The 26,955-nt window shown below is 45.1% G+C and overlaps 1 long non-coding RNA gene across 1 annotated transcript in view; it reads left to right on the top strand.

Moving 5' to 3' along the window:
• The first annotated feature begins 3,776 nt into the window (after positions 1-3,776).
• Positions 3,777-26,955, top strand: part of LOC309555145 — a 55,964-nt gene continuing 32,785 nt past the window's right edge. The window contains exon 1 of the long non-coding RNA XR_014225253.1: positions 3,777-3,919. This is a non-coding gene — a long non-coding RNA (uncharacterized lncRNA). The remainder of the gene's footprint in view (positions 3,920-26,955) is intronic.

Here is a 26,955-nt window from a genome sequence, read left to right as displayed (position 1 = left end):
CTCGTAATTTTAGAAATACCAATTATGACTTTAGAATAATCATCTGTAACAGGTGTCACCGCAGACAGGAGTGTCCAGAGGATTTATTGTACACAGTAGCGCTCTTCAAGAGACAGGTTCGTTGTTAGCTTGCGTTAAGAGCTTAGAGAAAATTAACACTTTTCAAAATAAGGTTTAATTATAAAAAAGGTTAAAATTGGTGCAAATAAAAATATTTACAGAAAAATGTGTTACAAAGAAATAGAGACACAATTCAGCAATGTAGAAAAATCAGATAAAGAATTAGAAATGGAAATACTTGCATTCAAAGTCCCAAGTGTATCTTAGGTTCAGAAGCTGAGCATGTGTGATTGGTTCTCCAGCTTGATGTTTCTCCTTTGATGGTAAAATGAGAACTGAGAAACTCATCAGCTTCTCTCTTTTTCTCTGACCCGCAGGGGGTGTCACCAGAGGTCCTTGACCAATAAACACTGGGGCCATGGGCGGCCCTGAGGCTCAGCAAGATGCAAAGACACCTCCCGTTTAGACAGATTTATAACAGAATTCATATCTCGAAATATGTAATGGTTACATTCTTGAAACTGATATTTTATAACTCAGCACGTTATTTGCTTTTAAACTATATCAAACATGAATATATCTATCAGATAGGAAATATCTTATCGCTTTTTCTATCCTATGTGTGATAGGGGGATCATGCATGGTCTCGTTTCGTTCAGTATTTTATTTGGCATTCAAATATATACTTTCTAGAGACATATCTTGTTTGGGTTTAAAGCTCTGAAGTTGTGTGTAACTGTGGTCATTTTCCTAATGAACCATTTGCTGTGGAATACAACACAGCCTGTAGTGGACATTTGCCAGGATGTGCTTGAGATAAGGTTTGCTTCGTTTATGACCTGGCATCTGCCAGGATTTGTTAAGATAAGGCTTTCTTTTGAAGCTCTGCATACTAATGTTAAGTGACCCAGGGAGTTAATTAGCTCGAGGAGAGAAAGGGGGGGGGAAATATCTCTGAGTACACATTTGCTTGCTAGACTGTGTTACTGAACAACATGGATTCCCGTGGTGACAAAATGGTTGCTTGCGACGCTTTTAGGATACCCAGTGCACGATACCATTACACCCCCTAGAAGTCATGGTCAAGTTCCCCCAGGCAGTGGTCCACAGTAAAATCTGCATCATAGGTTCAAAGGTACAACACAGGAGCCAGGTTGTTAGGGCAGTTCCTGGTCCGAGCATTAAATCAGCTTTTCAGGGAAGGAGCAGCAAAGCCCAACCCCATCCCACTGGCTCTATTACAGTGGCAGGTTCCTAGCACATTGGGCCCAGGCCTGGTTTGTAGCATATATTATTTCACTATCCAAGTTGCAAGACCTTATGTTTTTGGTGGTTCCAGGTCTGGTCCCTAGGCTAGTCCTGCACCATACATTGCAGTAGCCTCATCATCTTAGTAAGTGCATCCATGAAACCTAATAAGCCACTCCAATAAGTGAACTACTGTCTCCAGACCACCACTGGTTCCTGATCCAAGCTAGTGGCTCCATGCACTCCCTAGGTATAAGCTGTGCTTCTCCTATCTCCAAGAGGCCCAAGACATTTTTCGCAGTATGTCACTTTTCCGTACGTACTTGCATCTATAGTTGGTAAAGAGGCAGTGCAGTGACTTTTATAAAACTTTACTGAACAGTATGTAAAACAACTCAAAGGTATGTGGCTGCATTGTGTGCAATACAGTCCCAAATAATTTAAAATCATGAGTCCAAATAACATGGCAAAACATCCAGAGACTGATCTTAAATGAGGTAGAAAGGTCCCACCAACTCTACTCAAGAGAGGATGCCCCCAGAGAGGGTTCACACAAAAGTTCACAAGATGCAACTTCAGGCCTTACGCCTCATGGTCTATTCTCCCCCCTCAAAGGGGGGGGGGGGGTTCTCCCACACCATACCTTCTTTTTGACTGCTCTCTGTAAACACGCATCCTGGTACAGCTTTTCCCCCAGATCCTATAGAGAAAGGACAACTTGCCCTGGGAGGAAGAAACTATGCAATAAAGGGAAACACCTCTTACACATCAGTCCAGGATTTTCCCAAGGGTATTATGGTGGACAGGTAGGTTGGAAGGTTGCCACAGCGGTCAGTTGACGTCCTGTCAGAAACATGGTTGCAACCCATAATTTTAAAAGTGCAGCTGTTAACAATTACATTAGGATTTAATTATGCCTTTTTATGGAAAATTAGCTCACAAATCAGTAAACCTGTGTTTACCACCAAATGTAGTACTGACTATCAAAATATGTTTGAGCATTCCTTTTTTCTTCTTCACATCCCATAAATAATTGTTCCACCAAAACAGGACACAGATATCATGTTACCCAAAAGATTTACAGTATGGGGCAGCAAACCAACATCAACTCCAAAATGCAAAAAAAAAAATCAAGTTAAGAAAATGGACCTGGACTGAACTGGGGGGTATTTTTGTTTGTTTTTCAGTCCTGATCACAGTGTTCATTCTTCTAAATATAAAAAGTAATTGATCATAAAATGTAAAAACAAAATATAAAAAGTAATTGATCTTAAAATGTTAAACTAAATATAAAAAGAAAAAATATATTATATTTATTTATTTATTTCAGGTACTTATATAATGCTGATAGTTTACGCAGCGCTTAACATATATATTGTACATTCACATCAGTCCCTGCCCTCAAGGAGCTTACTATCTAAGGTCCCTAAATCACATTCTTACATACACATAGTAAGGCCAATTTATACAGGATCAAATTAACCTACCAGCTTGTCTTATGTAAAAAGTAATTGATCATAAAATATAAAAAATAAATATAAAAAGAATAAAAAACTATAAAATGTAAAAGCTAAATCTAAAAAGTAATTGATCATAAAATGGAAAAAAGAAATATAAAAAGAAAGACGCTATATAAAAATGTAAAAAATAAATCTAAAAATGAATTGATCATAAAATGTAAAAACAAAATATAAAAAGAAAAAATCTATAGAAAATGTAAAAACTAAATCTAGAATGTAATTGATCATAAAATGTAAAAATGAAATAGAAAAAGAAAAAATCTATATAAAATGTAAAAACTAAATCTAAAAAGTAATTGATCATAAAATAAAAAAACTAAATATAAGAAGAAAAAATCTATAGAAAATGTAAAAACTAAATCTAAAATGTAATTGATCATAAAATGTAAAAACAAAATATAAAAAGAAAAAATCTATAGAAAATGTAAAAACTAAATCTAAAAAGTAATTGATCATAAAATGTAAAAATTAAATAGAAAAAGAAAAAATCTATAGAAAATGTAAAAACTAAATCTAAAAAGTAATTGATCATAAAATGTAAAAACAAAATATAAAAAGATAAAATCTATAGAAAATGTAAAAACTAAATCTAAAAAGTAATTGATCATAAAATGTAAAAACTAAATATAAGAAGAAAAAATCTATAGAAAATGTAAAAACTAAATCTAAAAAGTAATTGATCATAAAATGTAAAAATGAAATATAAAAAGAAAAAAATCTATATAAAATGTAAAAAACTAAATCTAAAAAGGAATTGATCATAAAATATAAGTGTGCCATGATATGATTACAGTAGACTATAGCTCTTCATTCCACTAGTCACTAGCTTAGGTGCACATTTTCAGCAGTAAAAAGATCATTGGAAATGACTGTATAAAAGTGTGATGCATTGTGCACTTGCGTGATGTGTAAAATGCCATGTGGCACTGCAGGTGTTAACTATAGTAAAGCCCATTGTGTTGGTTGGCTTGAAAAGGCCCACGTGACAGCCAAGAACCTGCCTGTGCTGTCTGCCAGCTGTATGCATAGCAATCTGCAAGAAGAATGCAGAAGAGAGCCAGCTGGAAACCTTAGGAAGAGCTCACTGACAGGTAAGGATGATCCAGGCACCTGTCACTACAACCTACCCAGTGGAAATGCTAAAGGAAACTGCTATAGCAATCACAACACAAGTCATATATAGATAGGGAATAGACTTCTTTGTTTGGGTGTTTGCTGACTTGTGGATTGCTTTTCATTCATTGTCACCAAATTGAAGACTCAAAGCCGTTCCATAGTGCAATCCATAGCGAACGCATATAGACAAGGCGAGCTGTATTCATTTAGATGGATACAGTCTAACATCTTTGTGACTGGAATGATATATGTATCACTTCTGATGATTTTTCTGCACAGCCCTGGCTGGGTCTGGGAAAGACTTTCCATCCCAGTAAATTAACAAGCAAGCATGTCATCTCAATTTATAACAAGCAGCCCCTCTATTAGTGCAACCGCTCACTCCCCTGCTGTTACTTGCGTTTGCTGGAAGATTAAGAAGAATGCATCAATTAGCATTCTGTAAGCTTCAATCTAGTTCTGGTTTTCGAATGGGATTGTATTCTTTTCTGTATCTGCAATGTCAGTTATAGAGTATTACAGAAATGGTGCGTTTTAATGCCTGTGGTTTTTCTTTTCACTGAAACCCATGCAATGATTTCTTCTAGAGGTAAAGTTTTTCTTTTTAAATGTATGTTATATTTAAAAAAATAAATAAATAAAAAAAAAATAAAGAACAGTTAAAGTGTTAATAATAAATAAATAAATAATAATAAATAAATAAATAAATAATAAATAAATAAATAATAATTAAAGTGTTACTAAACCCAGACCCTGCATTCACTATATCTGGTCTCCCATAGTACACAGAACATGGAAGTGCAATTATTTTAGTAAATATAAACCGCTAAATACCTTTTCTCATCAGCAGTATATAGCAATAGCATAGTCTTGTGACTTCAATCAGTGTCTGGTTAAAGCTTGAGAACAAGAAAAAAACAGGGAGCACACCGGCCTAAGGCATTATCTCAGATAAAACGGCTTTTTTAAAAGTAATTAAGATATACACTCACAAACAGAGATAAAAATAAGTCGCTACAAAGGACTTCATCACTGTGATAGGACAATCCAGATGCTGCGACTACATTATTGTTGATATGCCTTATTTTTATCTCAGTTTGTGAGTGTACAGCCTAATTACTTTTAATAAAGCCGTTTTATCTGAGATAATGCGCTAGACCGGTGCGCCCTCTGTTTTTGTTTTTGTTCTCAGTCTATCCAGACATCCCCAGTCTTGAGAGGACAGCAAGACAAGCGCGATTCTGGATGACTAGCATCTAAACCCTGAGAGCCTTGGTGTGTGAGGCCCACCTTCCAGCACAGGAGAGTAAAGTGTTTGGTCTGGTTAAAGTTTGTAGGAGGAGTTTTCATTCTCCTCTGACTGTCCTTTGGGGCTGTTGGACCCCTGACTTTCTGTCTGGACAGTGCTGATTGGCCCTGTGCTTATCACATGCACCAGCCCCCCCCCCAAAAAAAAATAAACAAATAAATAAAAACAACTCTCTAGCAATACACACTAAACTGAGCATGTGCAAAGTGCCCCCAAGGCTGTGTACTATCAGTAGATGGATTGGGGCAGTGGAAGAAGGGGAGGGTCAGAGAAGACAGGATCAAACATCCTTTTAACATAATGCAGAAGATTAACCCCTTAGGTTCCACAGTAAGTATAACAAGCATGCTTTACTGCATATACGGACTGATTTAACTGTTGTGGGTTAGTAACACTTTAAACTCCAATCTGAATATAAACTGTTCTGTAGTTCCAATGGCAGAGATATTTGCATTTCCAAATATATCATTTTCTCGAGCATGCAGGCTGATTAACAAATGATTTGATCTTCTAAAGCAGACAACCAAAATAATGTACTCTAGGTGTGCTTCCTCTGCTTAAAGCTCAGTGGGTTTCAGAAAGGAGGCATGTCGTGTCTGTGCCAATCACCTACAACTGTATAGAAGGTTGGAGTGACCATGCCCATCTCTTGTTTGAATGAGGTGAGTGTGTGATTGTTAAAGCGGAGTTCCACCCGTTTTTGTGTTTATTAAAAGTCAGCAGCTACAAAAAGTGTAGCTGCTGACTTTTAATAAACACACACTCACCTGTCCCACGGTCCAGCGATGTAGCCGGCGGGAGCCTCAGATCTCTCCCTCTTCTCCCTGAAGTGCCGACATCTCTAGTGTGGGCACCCGGCTGTGACAGCTTGTGGCTTCACAGCCGGGTGCGCACTGCACATGCGTGAGTCACGCTGCATGTCCTGAGTGGACGGGTAATCTTCTGGGACATGTGACGTGTCCCAGAAGTTTGCAGGGAGGGAGGGGGAGAACTTCTGTTTTAGCTGCCTAGGTGGCCCGAGCGGAAGTGGGAGCGGGTACCTGTCAAATCTAGGTACCCGCTTCCCCCCCAAAAAAAATGACTGTCAGGGGGTCAGGAGGCCTTAAAGCAGAAGTTCCCCAGCACCCAGAGAGCATAGGAAAAAGATTCACTTACCCGCTTCCCTGCACTGCTAACCTGGCCCTGCTGCGTCTTCTGCCTATGCTCATAAAATGTTACTAAACCCAGGATCCTGCATTCACTATATCTGGTCTCCCACAGTACACAGAACATGGAAATGCAATTATTTAAGTAAATATAAACTGCTAAATATCTTTTCTCAACAGCAGTATATAGCAGTCTTGTGACTATCAGTGTCTCTTATTAAAGCTTGTAGGAGGAGTTTTCATTCTTCTCTGACTGTCCTATGAGGCTGCAGTACCCCTGATGCTCTGCCTGGACAGTGCTGATTGGCCCTGTGGTGATCACATGCACTCTCCCAAGAAAAAAAAAATTCTCTCTAGCAATACACACCAAACCGAGCATGTGCAGAGTCCCCACAAGGCTCTGTACTATCAATAGATAAATGGGGACCGTGGAAGAAGGGGAGGATCAGAGGAGGCAGGATCAAACAGCCTTTTTACACAATGCAGATGATTAACTCCTTAGGTTCCACAGTGAGTATAGCAAGCATGCTTTACTGCATATGTAGACTGATTCTACTGTTGTGGGTTTAGTAACACGTTAAGGCCTTGACGTCACCAAGATTAATGCAAGTTTCGTAGCCCTGCATTGGACAGGATGACGCAAAGAGACAGCCCAACATCAGAGCATAGGGGAGAGCTGTTTGCCAGGGGAGCAGAGAATTGGGTAAGTAAAAGAGCTTTTACTCTCCCCTCAAATAAATGAGGCGTAAGCCCTTTCAGTGAGGGAGAATTTCAGATTTTCCAGGGTCTCACTTATGCTGGCCAAACACTATATGAAAAATCCGAAACTCTTTCATTTGAACAGTTAATGGGCATGAGTCGGTAATCAGTTGTGATGTATTTGAGCCGAAAATCGACGGACAAGTTTGGAAATTTTCTGCCGAATGAACGATAAATTGAAAGGTTAATGTGTTTCTCGTCCAAACTGTTTGCACAAGGTATATGTGACAAAACTAACAAAAAACGGTTTCATTTATGTCCATTGAATGAGTTATCGGTCATTACATGATGATCACGATCATTTGCTCTCACAGCCAAGTGTATGTTTTTCGAAAATGAGTTTTTGTATCTACGATTTTTTGTATAGTGTATGGCCAGCATTACTTTTTTATTTGTTCCTATTCCCCAGTGGACAAAGTCCATTTAGTGACGGTTCACACTGCATGTTCACATTGCATGTGATCTGCACCACACTGTTATGCAAATCACATGCAATGTCTTTGCGATGGATATTCAGCCATACAGATTGTATGACTGAATTCACATTGCATTTGGACCAAAGTCGTGCAGGACCTTTTTTTTGGTGCGCACCATAATGGGATCACATGGATGTGAATACCCATGTGATCCGATTCTGGTGTGGACCAAAAAAAAGGGTCCTGCACGACTTTGGTCCAAATGCGATGCGAATTCAGTCATACAATCTGATTCCTCGCAGAATTGACAGTTCGCATTGGAATATGCAAACTAATCTGGAGGTTTCATTAACTTTGTATTGACACTCCCAGCAGTTGGCATATGGCAGTGTGAACTGCCTGCGAGTTGGATGCGATGCGGGAACCCACAGTGGATTTGCCGGGGTTCCCGCATTGCACCAGTGTGAACCGGCACTTATTCCGTTCTTTCTAAATGGGTGCAGGGTGTACTGCTTGCATATGCTAGTTGCATGGTTGGACAGCATGCTCCCCCTCTTTCCACCATTGACTTTGTTTGAAGGGGCTTGTCTCCGGCTCCGTGAGCTTGTGCAAGACACGTGCTGTCACTTCAGGAATGCAAGGTAGTGGTTGTGTCTAATAAACCCTTCCAGGCGTGCTCACATTAGCTGTCTGTATAGATTATGGGGAAGGCTGGGATATTAGAATGAGGCTTCCTTCCACCGGAGGGAAGCTATTCAATAAAGCAGGCATTTTCTTCTAAAATACGATGAGGGATGTTTGTATAGACAAAGGAAGGTATCTGTACATGCACTTATGCATTAGTATTCTATTATTTACTAATCATCAGAGATCTTTAAAATACAGACTAAATGCACTAATAAGCCAGTTACTTTATGCATTAAAGGCAAGGAGACTCTATCAACAGTATTTGTTTTCACAGAAAAAGCTCTTTTTTTTCATGAATTGCTTTGGATTATTTTATGGGGTCACTTTAGAAATCTGTGAATGCTCTTTTTAAAATTAGGATAATTATGTATCAATAAATACACCAATTCCAATAGGGTTTCATTTAATGTCACTTTTTATATAGAATATTCAAAAGTAGAGAACTAGAACGTAAAGAAGAGAACTAGTAAATCAGAGGTAGGCAACCTTAAAGAGGTGGAGATCTACCTGTACAACATGGTAGAAGTCAAAGATCATGGTAGAACGTGTCACCCAGTGTCACCTCCTCACACCTAATTTAATTTAATCATTTATCATAATCATAAATAAAATAATAAATAAATTTGCAGATCGCTCGCCGCAGATGTACTGCGGCAGGCTGGCTCGGCTGCGCAAATCACTGTACCCATCTGTTCGCAAAAGGGGAAGCTGATCTCTGCGGGGCCGGCGGCTGCAATTGCTGCTGGGTACCCACGATCGCCCCCCGAAACCCCCCCCCCCCGGGAAGACAGAACGGCGGTCTGCTGTTGTAAACACGACAGACCGTTGTTCTGTCTGCAGGATAGGTGCTGTGAGACGACGGAAACCGGAACCGGAAGCAGGAACTTGTGTGTGTGTGTGTGTGTGCAGGCAGGCAGCGTGCAGTGCGTGCTGTGTGCTGAGAGAGGAGGAAGAGAAGGAGCTGCGGGGGGGAGCCGGTGCGGGTGCGGGAGATCTCGGGGGAACCGAGGTGACCGGTGACTGAAGGGGAGTATCATCTGAGCGGCAGCGGCGGAGGACCCAGAGGGACTGAAGGAGGACCAGGACGTGAGTAGGTGACCGATCAGCTAATCGGCCGCTGGGGGGAAGTCAGGGGGAATTGTTTGTGACTATAACTGTACTGTGACTGACTGTAACTGTACTGTGACTAACTGTACTGTGACTGTAACTGCTGTAACTGTACTGTGACTGTAACTGTACTGTGACTGACTGTGACTGTAACTGAACTGTAACTGACTGACTATAACTGTGGGTGTAGAGTAGTACCTGCGTATCTGTGAGTACCTATTACTACCTGAGTGTCTGTGAGTACCTATTACTGTGCTCTGTGACTGACTGTGCTCTGCGACTGACCATGCTCTGCGACTGACTGTGCTCTGTGAATGACTGTGTTCTGCCACTGACTGTGACCTGCGACTGACTGTGACCTGCAACTGACTGTGTCCTGCGACTGACTGTGTCCTGCGACTGACTGTGTCCTGCAAATGAACGTGCTCTGTGACTGACTGTGCTCTACGACTGACCGTGCTCTGCGACTGACTGTGCTCTGCGACTGACTGCTCTGCGACTGACAGTGGTCTGCGACTGACAGTGTTCTGCAACTGACAGTGCTCTGCGACTGATAGTGCTTTGCGGCTGACAGTGCTCTGTGACTGACAGTGCTCTGAGTACCAGTGAGTGTCTGGGAGTACCTGTGAGTGTCTGGGAGTATCTGTGAGTACCTGAGTGTCTGGAAGTGTCAGTGAGTGTAGCGGAGTACCAGAGGGTGAGAAAGCAGAGTTAGGAAGCTAGAAAACAGCCACACAGGATGGACTTAAATTACTGAATCCCCATTAGATTAGATTAGTGGGTACAATGCCTGGAGGGTGTGGAGATGCGATTTGGTGTACGTCTTGTGATATGTATGCGTTCCTCGATCATGCGATCGAGGGCGAATACAAATGCACAAAATGTAAGCACGTTGGTTCTCTGGAAGCTCAGGTCCTGAATCTAGGGAAGCAGCTGGCAACACTGAGACGAATGTCCATACCGAAGGAGAGCTGGGATCGTACCCGTCAGGTGCAGGCAGGGGCCTGCACAGAGGTGGGCAGAGAAACTGAGGTGCAGGCTTCAGAGCAGAGTAGATGGGTGACAGTTAGGAAGGGTAGAAGGGAAAAAGGCAAGGAGGCCGATCCTGGGCTGGAGCACCCCAATAAATACGCCCCGTTGCGTGATGTTGGGGAAACCAGTCAGGGACCAGCATTGCTGGAGCAGAACGATGACCCTGGCTGCTAGGGGAAGAACTCCTCCAGTGAGGCCGGGAGAAAGGGAAAGGAAAGACAGGTGCTGGTGGTAGGGGACTCAATCATTAGAAGGACAGACAGTGCAATCTGTCACAAAGACCGTGAGCGCCAAACAGTCTGTTGTTTACCGGGCACTCGGGTTCGGTACATCACGGATCGGGTGGACAGATTATTGGGTGGGGCTGGGGAAGACCCAGCTATCATGGTACACGTGGGTACCAATGACATAGGCAGAGGAAGATGGAGAGTCCTAAACAATTTCAGGGACTTAGGCGCTAAGTTGAGGAGTAGGACCTCCAAGGTAGTATTTTCAGAAATACTACCTGTACCTCTAGCCACACCAGAGAGGCAGCAGGAGATTAGGGAAGTTAACAAGTGGGCTGAGGAGCTGGTGTAGTAAGGAGGGTTTCGGGTTCCTGGAGAACTGGGGCGACTTCTCAGTCGGCCACCAGCTCTTTGGTAGGGGCAGATTGCACCTAAATGGGGAGGGTGCAGCCGTACTAGGTGAGAGGATGGCCATAAAGTTAGAGGGGCTTTTAACCTAGGTGATGGGGGGGAGGGTACAGATGTAGAATTAGCCAGTGGGGAGCAAGATTCAGAGGGCAAAAATGGGGACATTAGCGGTAGGGTGTTCAGAGCTCCTATACCCAAGGTGGGTATGGGGAAAAATCACAAGAGCAGCCTAAAAACAACATCAAACGAGGATATATGCAACCGGTCAGAATTACAAGGTTTGTATACCAATGCCAGAAGCCTGGTCAACAAGATGGGAGAGCTGGAGCTGCTGATGTTTGAGGAGGACTTTTGTGGGGATAACAGAGACTTGGTTCGACAGCTCTCATGATTGGATGGTGACCATTCAGGGGTATTCCCTTTATCACAGGGATAGAGAAGGTAAAAGGGGGAGGGGTATGTCTGTATATTAAGAACAATGTACAGGTAAATATGAGGGATGATATTAATAATGGAGCTATGGACGAGGCGGAATCCCTATGGGTAGAACTTAAAAGGGAAGGCACTGTAGGGAAGGTAATATTGGGCGTATGCTATAGGCCCCCCAACCAGAGGGAGGAGGGGGAGGCGGACCTCCTTTTACAGATAGGATTGGCAGCAAGGATGGGTAATGTCATTATAATGGGGGACTTTAATTATCCAGATATATATGGGCAGAAGGAACCGTGCATTCAGCCAAGGCTCGGCAGTTCCTAAATGTTTTGCAGGACAATTTCATGAGTCAGATGGTGAACAAACCGACAAGAAACAATGTGGTACTTGACCTACTGATTACCAACAATACAGACCTGCTCACGGATATAGAAATATGGGACAACTTAGGAAACAGTGACCATAGGTCAATTATTTTCAGTATTAATCATAGTAATAGGAAACACAAGGGTAATATAAGGACACTGAATTTCAAAAGAGCCAATTTCCCAAAACTGCACTCTCTGCTAGAAAATATCAAATGGGATAGAACCCTGGGAACAAAGAACACGGAGGAAAAATGGGAGTGCTTCAAGAGCATACTAAACAAAGGGATTGGCCAGTGCATTCCAAAGGGAAACACATTTAAAAGAGCAAAACTGAACCCTGGGTGGCTAAACTCCATCATAAAAATGCATATTAAAACTAAAGAAAAGGCCTTCAAAAAATACAAGGCTGAGGGGTCATTGGCAGCATTCAAGCATTACAAAAAGTGTAATAAGAAATGTAAACACAAAATCAAGGTGGTTAAAATAAAACACTAGAGACATATAGCGGAAGAGAGTAAAAAGAACCCCAAGAAATTCTTTAAGTATATAAACAGTAAGAAAGCGAGGCCAGAACACATTGGCCCCATAAAAGACGACAAAGGAAATATGGCCACAGAGGACAGAGAAAAGGCGGAAGTGTTAAATAATTTCTTCTCTTCAGTCTTCACAAAAGAATCGGGGGGGCTACACTAACCCATCTTGTAATGCTAAACTAAATAATACACCTCATGGCTAACAGAAGATAGACTTAGAACTAAACTAGAGAAACTTAACATAAATAAATCACCGGGACCGGGTGGCTTGCACCCGAGGGTTCTTAAAGAGCTCAGCCAGGTGATTGCCAGACCATTATTCTTGATCTTTAAGGATAGTCTACAGACAGGTATGGTGCCAGCTGAATGGAAAAAAACAACATGATACCAATATTTAAAAAAGGGCCTAGATATATCCCGGGTAACTATAGGCCGGTTAGCCTAACATCAGTAGTCTGCAACATTTTGGAGGGGATGTTAAGGGACCACATACAGGACATTAGTAATGAAAACGGTATTATTAGTAGTAATCAGCATGGATTCATGAAAAATCATTCTTGCCAAACCAATCTTTTAACCTTTTACGATGAATTGAGCTGCCATCTAGATAAAGGCAAGCCTGTGGATGTGGTGTATCTGGATTTTGAAAATGCCTTTGACTCCTGTTCAGGAGGGGATTCACTCCAGAAATAAAGAGATTATTCTCCCACTCTACAAGACTCTGGTCCGGCCACATCTGGAGTATGCTGTCCAGTTCTGGGCACCGGTCCTCAGGAAGGATGTGCTGGAACTGGAGAGAGTCCAGAGAAGGGCAACAAAAATAATTAGGGGAATGGAGAACATCAGCTATGAGGAAAGACTACAAGCACTGAACTTATTCTCTCTGGAGAAGAGACGATTGAGGGGGGATATGATATCAATGTACAAATACTGTACTGGCGACCCTAGCATATGGAACAAACTTTTCAGAGAAAGGAAATACAATAAGACACGTGGCCACTCACTAAAACTAGAGGAAAAACGGTTTAACCTTAAAATACGTAAGGGGTTCTTCACTGTCAGAGCAGTAAGGATGTGGAATTCTCTTCCACAAGCAGTCGTATCAGCAGGGAGCATCGATAGTTTCAAAAAACTATTAGATGGGCACCTTAAAGACCACAACATACAGGGGTATACAATGTACGGTTAACAGCAAACACAAACACATCATAGGTTGAACTGGATGGACTGATGTATTTTTTCAACCTCACAAACTATGTATGTAAGACTATGTATGTATCATCACAGGGCTCCTGTGTTCCTCCTTCTTAGGAACACAGGTCCCTGTGTTTGATCGCCCCTCGGTTAACCCCTTCCCTGCCGGTGTCATTATTACAGTAACAGTGGATATTTTTAGCACTGATTACTGTAGTAATGTCACTGGTCCCTCCAAAAGAGTCAAAAATGTCAGTTAGGGGTCCAATCTGCCACAGCCCCGTTAAAAATCGCTGATCATCGCTGTAACGGATTAACCGGCACCCCGACTGGATGATGGATCCGTTGACGGATGCTCCTAGTGCTTTCTGAGGGCTCCAAGCACGCCACCAGACATCATCACCAGCTTGGTTTGGGTCTTGCTGTCCCCTACCCACCCTGGACCTACGACAAGGCTCTAGGTTCCCGTGGGTGAACCTCTCTTTCCCCAGAGAGTGAAGCAGAACAAGCTCTTACAAGAGCTTAGTGATTATCCAAGGGAGTATGAACAGCATAGCAATCCCTCGTAGCATATTCCCCCCAAACATGGATCGAGACTTCATTAAGGGAAAAAACAGACTGTTTATTCAAACACATGCACAAAGAGATATACACTGTGGGACAATCCCCCCTCCCCCTTAGCAGCCAATCCACATACACATATACATCCCATAATAAGTTTATCTTAAGGCAGACATAAACGAATTACCAATAACAAACCCCACCCCATCTCACTATCTAGCAATCTGAAAAATCAAACCATTCATCTTCCTACATTTCCTGAGAGATATTGCTGACAAATATTACTGTCCTATCTGAAGCAATTCAAACCATTAATTATCTGTCTTTCACTCCCAGTGACGGTGAACACTGTCACAATCGCCATTACTAGTAATCCTCCTCCCTCACCTTCTCTTTCTCCCCCCCCCACCCTCTCTCCCCCCTCTCTGTTTATCTCTCTTCCCCCTCTCTCTTTCTCTCTCTCTCTCCCTTTCTCTCTCCCTTCTCCTCCTTCCCCCTTTCTCTCTCTCCCCCTTGCTCCTCCCTCGCCATCTCTCTCTCCCCTTCTCTCTCTTCCCTCTCCTCCCTCACCCTCTCTCTCTCTCCCCCTCTCTCTCTTCCTCCCTCTCTCTCTCTCCACCCTCTCCCCTGACACTCTCCCCCCTCTCTCCTCCCGCTCTCTCCCCTCTTTCTCCCCACTCCCTCTCTCTCCCTATCCTGCTCTCTTTCCTCTCTCTCTCTCTCTTCCCTCTCCTCCCTCACCCTCTCTCTCCCCACCTCTTACCCTCTCTCCCCTGACACTCTCCCCCTCTACCTCCCCCCCCTCTCTCCTTCCGCTCTCTCCCCTCTTTCTCCCCACTCCCTCTCTCTCCCTATCCTGCCCTCTCCCCTCTCTCCTCCCTCCTTCTCTCTCTCTTTCCCCCCTCCCCTCCCTCATCCTCTCTCTCTCTCTCTCTCTCTCTCTCTCTGCCCTCTCTCTCCTTTCTCTCTGCCCCCTTCTCCCTCACCCTCTTTCTCGAATCCCTCACCCGCTCTCTCCCCTCTATTTCTCTCTCTCCCTGTCTCTCTCCCCCTCCTCCCTCAACCTCTCTCTCCCCTCTCTACCCCCTCACCCTCTCTCTCCCCCTCTCCTCCCTCCCCCTCTCTCACTCTCCCCTCTCCTCTCGTTTTCCCCCTCACCCAACCTCTCTCTCTCTCGAATTCAAATAATTGTATTGGACTAATTACATTTTAGCACTGCCATGGCAGTTGAGTTTGCATGGGAGGGGGGGGGGGGGGTTGTAATGGGTAATATGAAGGGGGGTGTGTTTAAGTCCACGGTTTTAATACCCCTCTCAGTCTGTGACATGTTATTACATATTGTGCAGCTATTTTCGCCTCTTTCTCTCTCCTTCTTCTCTCTCCCCTCTTTCTCTCCTCTCCCTCTCCCCCTTGCTCTCTCTCCCTCTTTCTCTCTCTCCTCTCTCTCTCTCTCTCTCTCTCCCTATCTTTCTCCTCCCTCACCCTCTTTCTCTCTTGTCATCCCTCTCTCTCCCCTCCCTTTCTCTCACCCCCTCCCTTCTCATTCTCTCTCTCTCCCCCCCTCTCCCTATCCCTCTCTTTCTCCCCTCTTTCCCCCTCTCCTCCCTCTCCTTCCTCACCCTATCTCCTCTCTCTCCCTTTACCTCTCTCTTTCTCCCCCCTCTCCCACCTCAATTTTTCCTCTCTCTCTCTCCCCTCCTACTTCACCCTCTCTTTCTCTCCCCACTCTCTCTCTCCCCTCTCTTGCTCTCTCTCCCCCTCCCTAACCCTCTTTCTCCCCCTCTCTCTTTCTCTCTCCCTTTCTCTTTTCCCTCCTCTCCAGCACCCTTTCTCTCTCCCCCTCTCTCCTCCCTCGCCCTCTCTCTCTCTTTCTCCCTCCCTCCCCCTCTCTCCTCTCTCCCCCTCTTTCTCCCCCCTCGTCCCTCACCCTTTCTCTCTGCCCTCTCTCTCTCACTCCCTCCTCTCTCTCCCCCTCCCCCACCCTCTCCTCCTTCCCCCTCTCTTTCTCTCCCCACTCTGTCCCCTCTGCCCTCTCTCTCTCTTTCTCTCTCCCCCCTCTCTCCTCTCTCCCCCTCTTTCTCCCATCTCTCCCCCTTGTCCCTCACCCTCTCTCTCTCACCCCCTCTCTCTCTCCCTCCCTCTCTCTCTCCCTCCCTCTCTCTCTCCCTCCCTCTCTCTCCCCTACCCTCTCCTCCCTCACCCTCTCTGTAATGGAACCGCGACCCACACTGTGTTTGTGGGCTTCCGTCAGTATACGGCTTCCTTCAGTCTTGAACATAGATATCAAATATTCCAGCCGTCCCCATACAAAGCTAGCCAACAACTTAGCTTGTACAAGTTAAGGAACCTTCTCTTTTATTGAACAGTTTCACACAGTTTATATACAGCAATGACATCCCCCTCCTAATCAGATTACTACATTAGGTCAGGGGTGCCTGAATACATTATCATATGCAGATGAAATTGTATACAGAAATAGAATTAACCTGAACTAATTGTCTAGCCATCTGGACAGAAACAACATGTGAGTTCATTAACAATTAACAATGGGACAGACAGGCTTAACAAAATACACATCACACCTCAATACAACAGACAACAGGAAGCGACCGCCAGTGACATATTGTCTGTCTCTCACATTGAAGTACAATACACATTATCATAAGTGTAAACACATAACCCATTTGAAGCAATCCAAACCATATTTTCAGTGTCCATCAAGCATCCATCTCTTACTCCCAGCGATGGTGGGCACTGTCACACTCTCTATCTCCTCTCTATCTCTCCCCTCTTTCTTCCCCACTCTCTCTCCCTATTTCTCTCCTCCTCTCTCTTTCCTGACACTCTCTCCCCTCTTTCTCCCCTCTTCCTCTATCTTTTTTTCTCTCTCCCCTCCTTCCTCACCCCCTCTCGCTCCTCTCCCTTTCCCTCTCTTTCTCCCTCTCCCTCCTCTCCTCCCTCACTCTCTCTCTCCTCTCTTTCTCTTTCTTCCCTCTCCCTCCCCCTCTCTCTTTCTCTCTCCCCTCCTACCCCTCCTCCTCCTTCACCCTCTCGTTTTATCCCACTCTCTCCCTCTCTTCCCTCTCTTGCTCTCTCTCCCCCCTCTCTTCCCCTTGCTCTTTCTCTCTCCCCTTCTCCACCACACTTTCTCTCCCCCCCACTCTCTCTCCCTCCCCCCCTCTCTCTCCCTTCTCTTTCCTCTCTCCCTCCCCCTTTCTCCCCTCTCTCCCCCCTCATCCATCACTCTCTCTCCTCCCTCACCCTCTCTCTCTGCCTTCTCTCTCTCACTCCCCCCTCTCTCCCCTCCCTCACCCTCTCTATCTCCTCTCTATCTCTCCCCTCTTTCTTCCCCACTCTCCCCCTCTCTCTCCCTTTCTCTCTCCTACCTACCCCTCTCTCTCTTCTCTTTCTTTCCCCTCTACCCCCCTTCTCCCTCACCCTCTCTCTCTCCCCTTTTTTCCCTCTCTCTGTCTCCCCCCCCCTCTTTAGCTCTCATCTATTCCCCTCTCTCCCCCTCTCTTTCTCCCCTCCTCCCTCACCCTCTCTCTCCTCTCTCTTTCTCTCTGTCTCTCTCTCCCTGTCTTTCTCCCCTTCCTCCCTCAACCTCTCTGGCCCCTCTGTCTCTCCCCACCCCCTCCCCCTCTGTCTCCCCTCCTTCTCTCTCTCTCTCCATCTCTCTTTCCTGCCACTCTCTTCCCTCTTTCTCCCCTCTCCTTCTCTCTTTTCCTCTCTCCCCCCTCCTTCCTCACCCCCTCTCCCTATCCCTCTCTTTCTCCCCTCTCTTTCTCCCCTCTCCTCCCTCACCCACTCTCCTCTCTCTCCCTCACTCCCCCTCTCTCTTTCTCTCTCCCCTCCTATCCCTCCTTCTCCCACTTCACCCTCTATTTTTCTCCCACTCTCTCTTCCCCCTCTTGCTCTCTCTCTCCCCCTCTCTCCCCCGCTCTCTTTCTCTCTCCCCTTCTCTTTCCCCTTTTCTCCACCACACTTTCTTTCTCTCCCCCCATGCTCTCTCTCCCTCCCTCCCCCTCTCTCTCCCTTCTCTCTCCTCTCTCTCCCCTCCCCCTCTCTATATCCCTCTCGCTCTCTCCATTCTCTCCCCCCTCACTCTCTCCCTCTCTCCTCCCTTACCCATTCTCCTTCCTCACCCTATCCTCTCTCTCCACTCTCACTCTCTCCCTCCCCCTCTCTCTCTTTCTTCCTCCCCCCTATCTCTCCCCTCCCCCCAACCTCTCCCCTCCCATCCCCCAACCTCTCCCTCTATCTCTCCCATCTTTCTTCCCCACTCTCTTTCCCCCTATCTCTCTCTCTGTTTCTCTCTCCCCACCCTCTCTCTCTCTCTCTCCCCTCTCTATCTCTCCTCTCTTTATCTCCCATCTTTCTCCCCCTCTCTCTTCTCTCTCCCTTTTTCTCTTCGCTCTTTCCCTTTCTCTCTCCCCCCTCCTCCCTCACCCTCTCTTTCCCCTCTCTTTATCTCTCTTCCTGTCTCTTTCACCCTCCTCCCTTTAATTCTTTCTTCCCCCTCTTTCCCCCCTCACCCTCTCTACCCCTCTTTCTCTCTCCTCTCTCTCTCTCCCTCTCTCCCCGCCTCTCTCCCCCTCTCTCTTTTGCTCTCTCCCCGCTCTCCTCCCCCACTCTCTCTCTCCCTACCCTGCTCTCTCCACCCCCTCTCTCCTCCCTCACCCTCCCTCTCTCCCTCCCCCCCTTCTCCCCCCCTCCCTCAATCTCGCTCTCTCCTCCCCTGTCTCTGGCTGGCTGTGTATACACACACACACACACACATACTCTGTTCATTGGTCTTGATTAGTGACATATTTAACATAGGCGATTATTTACTCATACACAGCCCTGGTGTTTGCTTAACTATAAAGAAAAGCTTTTCAGAGTTTTCCTCTCTTTCTCAGGTCTGAAGCATAACCTGAGGAAAACTCTTTAAAGCTTGTCCTTTAACCACTTAAGCCCCGGAGGATTTTTCTGCTCAAAGACCAGGGCCTATTTTGCGATTCGGCACTGCCGAACGGACAATTGCGCAGTCATGCGACGCTGTACCCAAATGAAATTGATGTCCTTTTTTTCCCATAAACAGAGCTTTCTTTTGGTGGTATTTGATCACCTGTGCGATTTTTTTACTTTTTGCGCTATAAACAAAAAAAGAGCGACAATTTTGAAAAAATAACAATATTTTTCAAATTTTTTTATATGAAATTTTCAAAAAAAAAAAGGTAAAAATCTAAATTTTTTAACATTTTAGGCCAATTTGTTTTCTGCTACATATTTTGGTAAAAAAAAATCGCAATAAGCGTATTTTGATTGGCTTTGCAAAATGTATTGCGTTTAATAACTACGGGAAAGATTTATGTCATTTTTATTGTTTTTTGGTTTTTTTTTAACGAGTAATGGCGGCGAGCTGCAATTTTTTTGCGGGACTGCGACATTGCGGCAGACAGATCGGACCCTTGACTGACATTTTTGACACCTTTGGGAGTACCAGTGACATTACTACAGTAATCAGTGCTATACATATGCATTGTTACTGTAAAAATGACACTGGCAGGGAAGGGGTTAACTTTATTAGAGATCCAGGGGTTAAGTGTGTCCCTAGGGGCGTGCTTCCAACTGTCAAGGGGCGTGGCTTTTTATGTAACCACAGAGACATACGATCCTACATAGCAGGATCGTATGATCTCTGCTGTTACACCAGGGAGAATGACAAGCGGCTTTGTTTACATCAGCCGCCTGCCTTTCTCCTTCTCCAGCGGAAGATCGCGAGTGACCGGCGGACATCGGAGCCACCGGTCACTCGCGCGGGGACCTCAGTGAACGAGCGGGGGCGAGATCGCTCACCCCCTACAGGCTCCTGGGCGAGCGACGTAGTACTACGTCACTTTGCCCAGGAGGGGCTGACCGCCGCAGTAAATGTACTTGCAGCGGTCGGCAAGTGGTTAAGTGTTAGGTTAGTACAATTAAATGTATCCTTGCATACCACATTACTCTCGTATTTTGTAATCATATTTATATATACTTATTTAGTTTTTTCTGTGGTATGATTTAGTGGTGAAAATTATTAGTGCACCCCCAGTTTTTACTGTAGTATCTTATATGCCCCCCTATATACTGTTTAGTCGCCACTGCAACATGTGTACACCCTTGGCTGCTGCAGCTAATTGGGGTGCAGTTGGGGCGGGGTTGGTAAAAACACTTCTTAACTATGAGGTTTTACAAACCCTTAACTACAAATGTTAATGAACCCTTACTGTTCTGAGCCCCCTATAAGGCTGCTTTCACACTGATGTGCTGGGGTTTACCTGTACCGTGGGTGCAGGGCAGTGCATCGGAAACTTTCCTGGGTTTGCTGCGCTTTTTCATAGACATCTATTATATCCTACAGGTGTGGTGCAATTTCTGAAAGCACACCAAAACTCCTGCATTCAGAAAGTGCACCAAACCCACATGATATAATAGAAGTCTCTGGCTAAGCGCAGCAAACCCACAGGAAAGCTGCAGGTATGCTGCACTGCACCCGCGGTGTGGGTAAACAGCAGCACATTAGTGTGAAAGCAGCCCAATACTATTATGCCCAGTGTAGTGCTTCACACTGATCTGAAGATCTCTTCTTTCCTGCTGCTGCCACCACTCTGGAGACCACTAGCTGGGATAAGAGGTGGAGTGCAGTTGGTATCGATCCACATGGGACAGGAGCCAGCACTACAGAGGAGACATTGGCTTATGTGGCTCTTGCTCCCTACTACAGCTCCAACTTTACAAGTAGTCCCTCTGCATTGCACTCTGTTTGATGCTCTGGGATGGGGGGTCAGCAAGCCCAGACAGTGATACACCAGTCACCTGGTCGGGATCTATGGGTTACTGACTCCCAGAGTAAATTATCTAAAATGCTATGTATTGGATATTGTATGTGTAGCAGGTTTTCCAGGCATTGGGCCTGATGTGGGTCTGCCATGGTTACCGGTGACAACTTCAGCCCATTTAAGCTGAATACCCAAGTGTGAGATTGGAGACAATGACCATTCCGGCATCTTTGGTTTGTTTTGTTTATTTGATAATGGGGATGGGAGAAGGGAATGAGTGGAATACTCCTCTGGTTCAACTAGGTACAACTGGGACACTTTGCAGAAAAATGCCTGTTAGCAATGTCTTGACGCCAGCTGAATGCCGACCAACGCTTGCTGGTGCTTAAGAAATACTGACTTGCTGAACTGTGCTTGAACTTGACTTTTTTGACACTCTGGTTAGCTAAAAAAGTCCTGGACTATACTGAGACTTGACTCTTGACACTCTGGTTTGCTCAAAAGCCCTGTAAACAGCTTCCCCCAGCCCTTAAATGACTGAGGTAGCTCTTTGTAACTGCTTGTGCTTTCTGCAACTCTCAACACTGTACACTGCACACTGTACACTTTAACTCTTCAGGGCCCAACCGCTGGTGCCCCCTTTACACTTCAGGGTCCTCTCACTAGGCACCCCCTCTGAACTTCAGGGTCCTCTCACTAGGCACCCCCTCTACACTTCAGGGTCCTCTCACTAGGCATCCCCTCTACACTTCAGGGTCCTCTCACTACGCACCCCCTCTACACTTCAGGGTCAACACTGGCACCCCCCTTTCAGCTAGCTGGCTCCTGGATCCCTTGGACCTTCACTGGAGTGGTCTCCTCTGCTAGGCAGACCCCCAGGGGCAGTTTACAGTACTCACGAACTGGGAATGCTTTCCTGAAACTGGATCCTCTCTGCTCTGCTGGTCCTCGGCACACCGGATCCTCTCTGCAGCTATGCTCAATCCGTCCCCTCAGGCAAGCCACCCTGGGACACCCGATCCTGCTGACAGGAGGAGAGACAGCCATACTCTCCCTCCTGGGACTCTGCTTCCCACCAAAGACGCTGCGTCAGTCGCTCCCTTCAAACTTATACCCACTCCCAGAATCCCGTGCGGCAGAATCTGCCTTTCTGGGGTAGATACAGGCCTGAGTGTGCCATAGGCTGGGTTTCCTCCACTGCCCAATGAGAACCCTCCCATGGAGCCAGTGGGGAGACTCACCAGTCTCAACAGCTACACTTGGGAGACATGACAGCCCAGCTGAAAATCATGGCCCTGCTGTTAGGCAGCCAGGGCCCATTATACTTTACCTAGCACCTACCTTGTAGGGTGCTACATATGTAAATGATGTAATAGATAAAAGAGTCCAAATTTAAAACACATAAGATTTTGGGGGTTGGTAGAGTTTAACCGCTTAAGAACCGCCTCATGTACATATATTGCAGCAGCGCCGCCCTTAAGCTCAAAATAACGTCCCTCTACATGATCTCTTTCTTTGGGACTAGAGCACGTGCGTGCGCGCCGCCGGCGACCTGCTCTCGCTGTGATTGGACGCAGCGGGAGTCCGATGTTTGCTGTCACCTGGCGATTCTTACCGAGACAGGCAGTACGGCGCTCTTCCTATGTAAACAAGGCACATTGCCGTTCTGTCTGGAGGAAAGATGGAGATATTGTGTTTCTGCTAAGCAGGAAAACGAATTTCTGTCTTTCCCCAGTTAAAGCATCCCCCACACAGTTAGCAAGCCCTGCCAGGGAACACATTTAATCCTTTGATCACCTCTGATTGTAACTCCTTCCCTGCCAGTGTAATTAGTACAGTGACAGTGCATTTTTTTTAGCACTGATCACTGTATTGGTGTCACTGGTCCCCAAATAGTGTCACGGGTAGTGTCAGATTTGTCTCCTGCAATGTCGCAGTCCTGCTAAAAATCGCTGATTGCTGCCATTGCTAGTAAAAAAATAAAAAAGTCCCATAGTTTGAAGACGCTAAAACGTTTGGCAAACCAATCAATATACGATTTTTGGGATTTTTTTTAGCAGAATACTTATTGGCCTAAATTTATAAAGAAATTTGATTTTTTACAGTTTTTTATTGGATGTGTTTTATAGCAGAAAGTAAAACATATATATACTGTATATATATTTTTTTAAATTGTCAGTCTTTTTTTTGATTATAGAGCAAAAAATAAAAACTGCATAGGTAAACAAATACCACCAAAAGAAAGCTCTATTTGTGGGAAAAGAAGGACATCAATTTTATTTTGATACAGCGTCGCATGACCATGCAATTGTCAATTAAAGTAACGCAGTGCCGTATCGCAAAAAATGCCCTGGTCAGGAAGGGGGGGTGAACCTTCCGGAACTGAAATGGTTAAAGTAGATGTTAACCAAATTACTACAACCTTATTTAGGCCTCTGCGCACTGGTTTATTGTATAACGCTGTTTCTGCTTAAAACAGCTCAGCGTTAAAGCGAGTTTAGCAGCGTTTGGTGTTTCGGCATTTATTTATTTTACTGGCCATATTTTTTATTTATTCTGGCTATTGAAATTAATAAAAGCTGAAGTGCTAAATGTGCCTAGTGTTTATGCGTGTTTAGATGTCTTTAGCAGCGTTTAGCAGCATCAGGCGTTTTTTTTTTTGCCAAAACTCTGCTGCTCCTGGCAGTGTTTTTTTTTTTCTGCCCCTAAACTCTCCTGCTAGTAAACACTTCTAAAGCCTATGTGTGCATGAATACATAGGCTAACATGCAGGGGAGTTTAGAGTAAGGTGACCAGATTTTCCAAATTAAATCCAGGGACGTATTTATTTATTTTTTTATTGACAAACAGCACAGGACTGCAAATTACACAGAGTGCTGGGCACATGACTAAATATTACACAGAGCACTGGGCACAGGACTGCACAATACACAGAGTACTGGGCACAGGACTGCATAATACACAGAGCTCTGGGCAAGGACTGTATAATACACAGTGCGCTGGGAACAAGACTGCATAATATACAGAGCGCTGGGCACAGGACTGCATAATACACAGAGCGCTGGGCACAGGACTGCATAATACACAGAGTGCTGGGCACAGGACTGCATAATACCCAGAACGCTGGGCACAGGACTGCACAACACACAAAGTGCTGGGCACAGGACTGCATAATACACAGAGAGCTGGGCACAGGACTGAATAATACACAGAGCGCTGGGCACTGGACTGCATAATACAGAGAGCGCAGGGCACAGGACTGCATATTACACAGAGTGCTGGTTACAGGATTGCATAATACACAGAGCGCTGGGCACAGGACTGTAAAATACACAGAGCGCTGGGCACAGGACTGTATCATACACAGAGCGCTGGGCACAGGAGTACATAATACACAGAGAGTTGGGCACAGGACTGTATAATACACAGAGCATTGGGCACAGGACTGTATAATGCATAGAGCGCTGGACACAGAACTGTATAATACACAGGGCGCTGGGCACAGGACTGTATAATACACAGAGCACTGGGCACAGGACTATATAATACACAGAGCACTGGGTAAAGGACTGCATAATACACAGAACTTTGAGCACAGGACTGCATAATACACAGAGTGCTGGGCACAGGACTGCATAATACACAGAATGCTGGGCATAGGACTGCATAATACACAGAATGCTGGGCATAGGACTGCATAATACACAGAGCGCTGGGCACAGGACAGCATAATACACAGAGCACTGGGCACAGGACTGCAGAATGCACAGAGCGCTGGGCACAGGACTGTTTAAGACACAAAGCGCTGGGCACAGGAGTACATAATACACAGAACGTTGGGCACAGGACTGTATAATAACAGATCGCTGGGCACAGGACTGTATAATACACAGAGCACTGAGCACAGGGCTACATAATACACAGAGCGCTGGGTGCAGGACTGCATAATACACAGAGCGCTGGGCACAGGACTACATATTACACAAAGTGCCGGGCACAGGACTACATCATATAGAGAGCGCTGGTCACATGACTACATACTACATGGAGTACTGGGCACATGACTACAAAATACACAGAGCACTGGGCACAGGACTGCACAATACACAGAGTGCTGGGCACAGGACTACATAATACACAGAGCGCTGGGCAGGGTTCAGAGGTTTGCTATGCACAAAGGACACTTTTGCCCCCTCATCCATAGCTCACCTCTGCACCCTTCTCTCACAGATTACCTCTGCAGCCACCTCTTAGCCCTTCACCCACAACAGCTAAATGCTCCATCTCTCCATACAGCTGCAACAGCTCTGACCCCTGCCCCAACCCCCCCCCCCCCTGCCCTCACCTGTGTACAAACAGATTCCACCTCTTCTGCTCACCCCCAGTCTCAGCCCTCCACACAGTCAATTTATGACTCTGCCTCTCCTCCCCTAAACAGCAGCAGGAACAGCACTGAGATCATCCAGCACGGGGCGTCGTCATCTGAGCCACCAGGCTGTTTCCCAGCCAGCATGGGATGCCCTGTCTACATTAATCTGGCCCTTAACCAGGGACAGACTGGGTCCAGGGACAGTCTCCTCATTCTGGAAACGGGGAAACCAGAGGCATCTGGTCACCCTAGTTTAGAGGCAGGAAATAAAATGCCAAACGCCCTTAGAGGCAGCTGGTAAATAGTCCAGTGAGGCCTTAATCTTTAACATTTTTATTTTTTACAATAAAATCTTTTATCTTGCCCTTCCTGTTATGAAGTGACAACATTCGGACCTTGTCTCCCTACTGTTCTCCTGCATTATTGCCCTGCCACTTGTAATTCAAGTAGCAGTGCTGATGTTCCTTGTGCAGTCATGTTCTGCCATTATCAAAATCAGGAAGCTTGCATTGAGAGAACATGCACATAGGCAGAAATTGGCTGCAAAGAGGCTGTAAGGGATCAACAACAATAGGATAAAAAAAAATGCAAAAAAAGGGGGAAAACAGCATTTCCTAAAATATATAGTAATTTCATTCTGTTAGAGTATACATCTCCTTTAAACATAATAATTGAAAAAAATGCATTCTAAATGCACTGTCAATTAAATTACCTTTAATAAATTATCTCTGCAACTCCTAATCAATTATCTCCAATATGGACATCCCTGATTAATTTACTGATACATTGCTTGGGATTTGTTTTTATGTGATTGATCATAGTGCAGCTACTGCATACAAAGAGGAATTAAAAAAAATTCCTTTGCACATGATTGCTTGATATAAAGCTTTAGGAGCTTTAAATATGTTCAGCCTCAAGCTGATTGAAGTGGGATAATTTATTATACATAACTGAAAACCAGCTATGGAGTGGTAAGATTTGAGAAGGCAAAATATGATGTAAAGGTCAGTTGTTTATCAGAAAGGTACTTCATTTAGAGTTGAACTCTGGGAAAAAAAAATTCTGGGTTATTTGGTGTAAAAACAAATTACCGCTGTAAGCAGGTTGTAGTTATACTGGTTTAGTGAGTTTGCAGCTTGCCCAGGCTGGGGAGGATTAGGGGTTAAGTTATGTGTGCTCAGTTCCCAGGCTTTTTGGTCCCAGCCAGCCCACCTGTGGTATAAAAAGGGGGAGGTCCAGGGGTTCTGTTCCTGCTCTCAGCTTGCGTTACTAGAGCTGCTGCGCCATACAGTCCGCTGATGGCACAGGGGTTTCCAGAGGATATCCAAGCCATGCAGAATACCAGCATGGGCTATCACCCTAATGGAGGTATGTCTGGGCAGCCATACAACTGTAGTCAGTGTTAAGAATTGGACTTATTCATATTGGACTGTAATGCTGAAGTCTCTCCAGTAAAGTTACATTAACTGTTCCAAGCCTGGTCTGAAGAACCAGGGTCTGTAAAGCACAAAGCGGTATGAAGCTCAGCTACTACAGAAGGTTTAACTCAGCAAGTCAAGCAGGAGGATTGTAGTTGCTAGGAATAACCAAGCACAAGTTTAAGACACAAAGAAACCAGTTTTTAGTACCTGGTAAGGTCACAGGTCCTCCAGTAGTGAGGG

The sequence above is a fragment of the Pelophylax lessonae genome, assembly GCF_965119305.1.
Source record: "Pelophylax lessonae genome assembly, chromosome: 4".
Taxonomy (NCBI): domain Eukaryota; kingdom Metazoa; phylum Chordata; class Amphibia; order Anura; family Ranidae; genus Pelophylax; species Pelophylax lessonae.
Note: the sequence above shows the minus strand (reverse complement) of the source record. Positions and strands in the feature narration are given on the sequence as shown.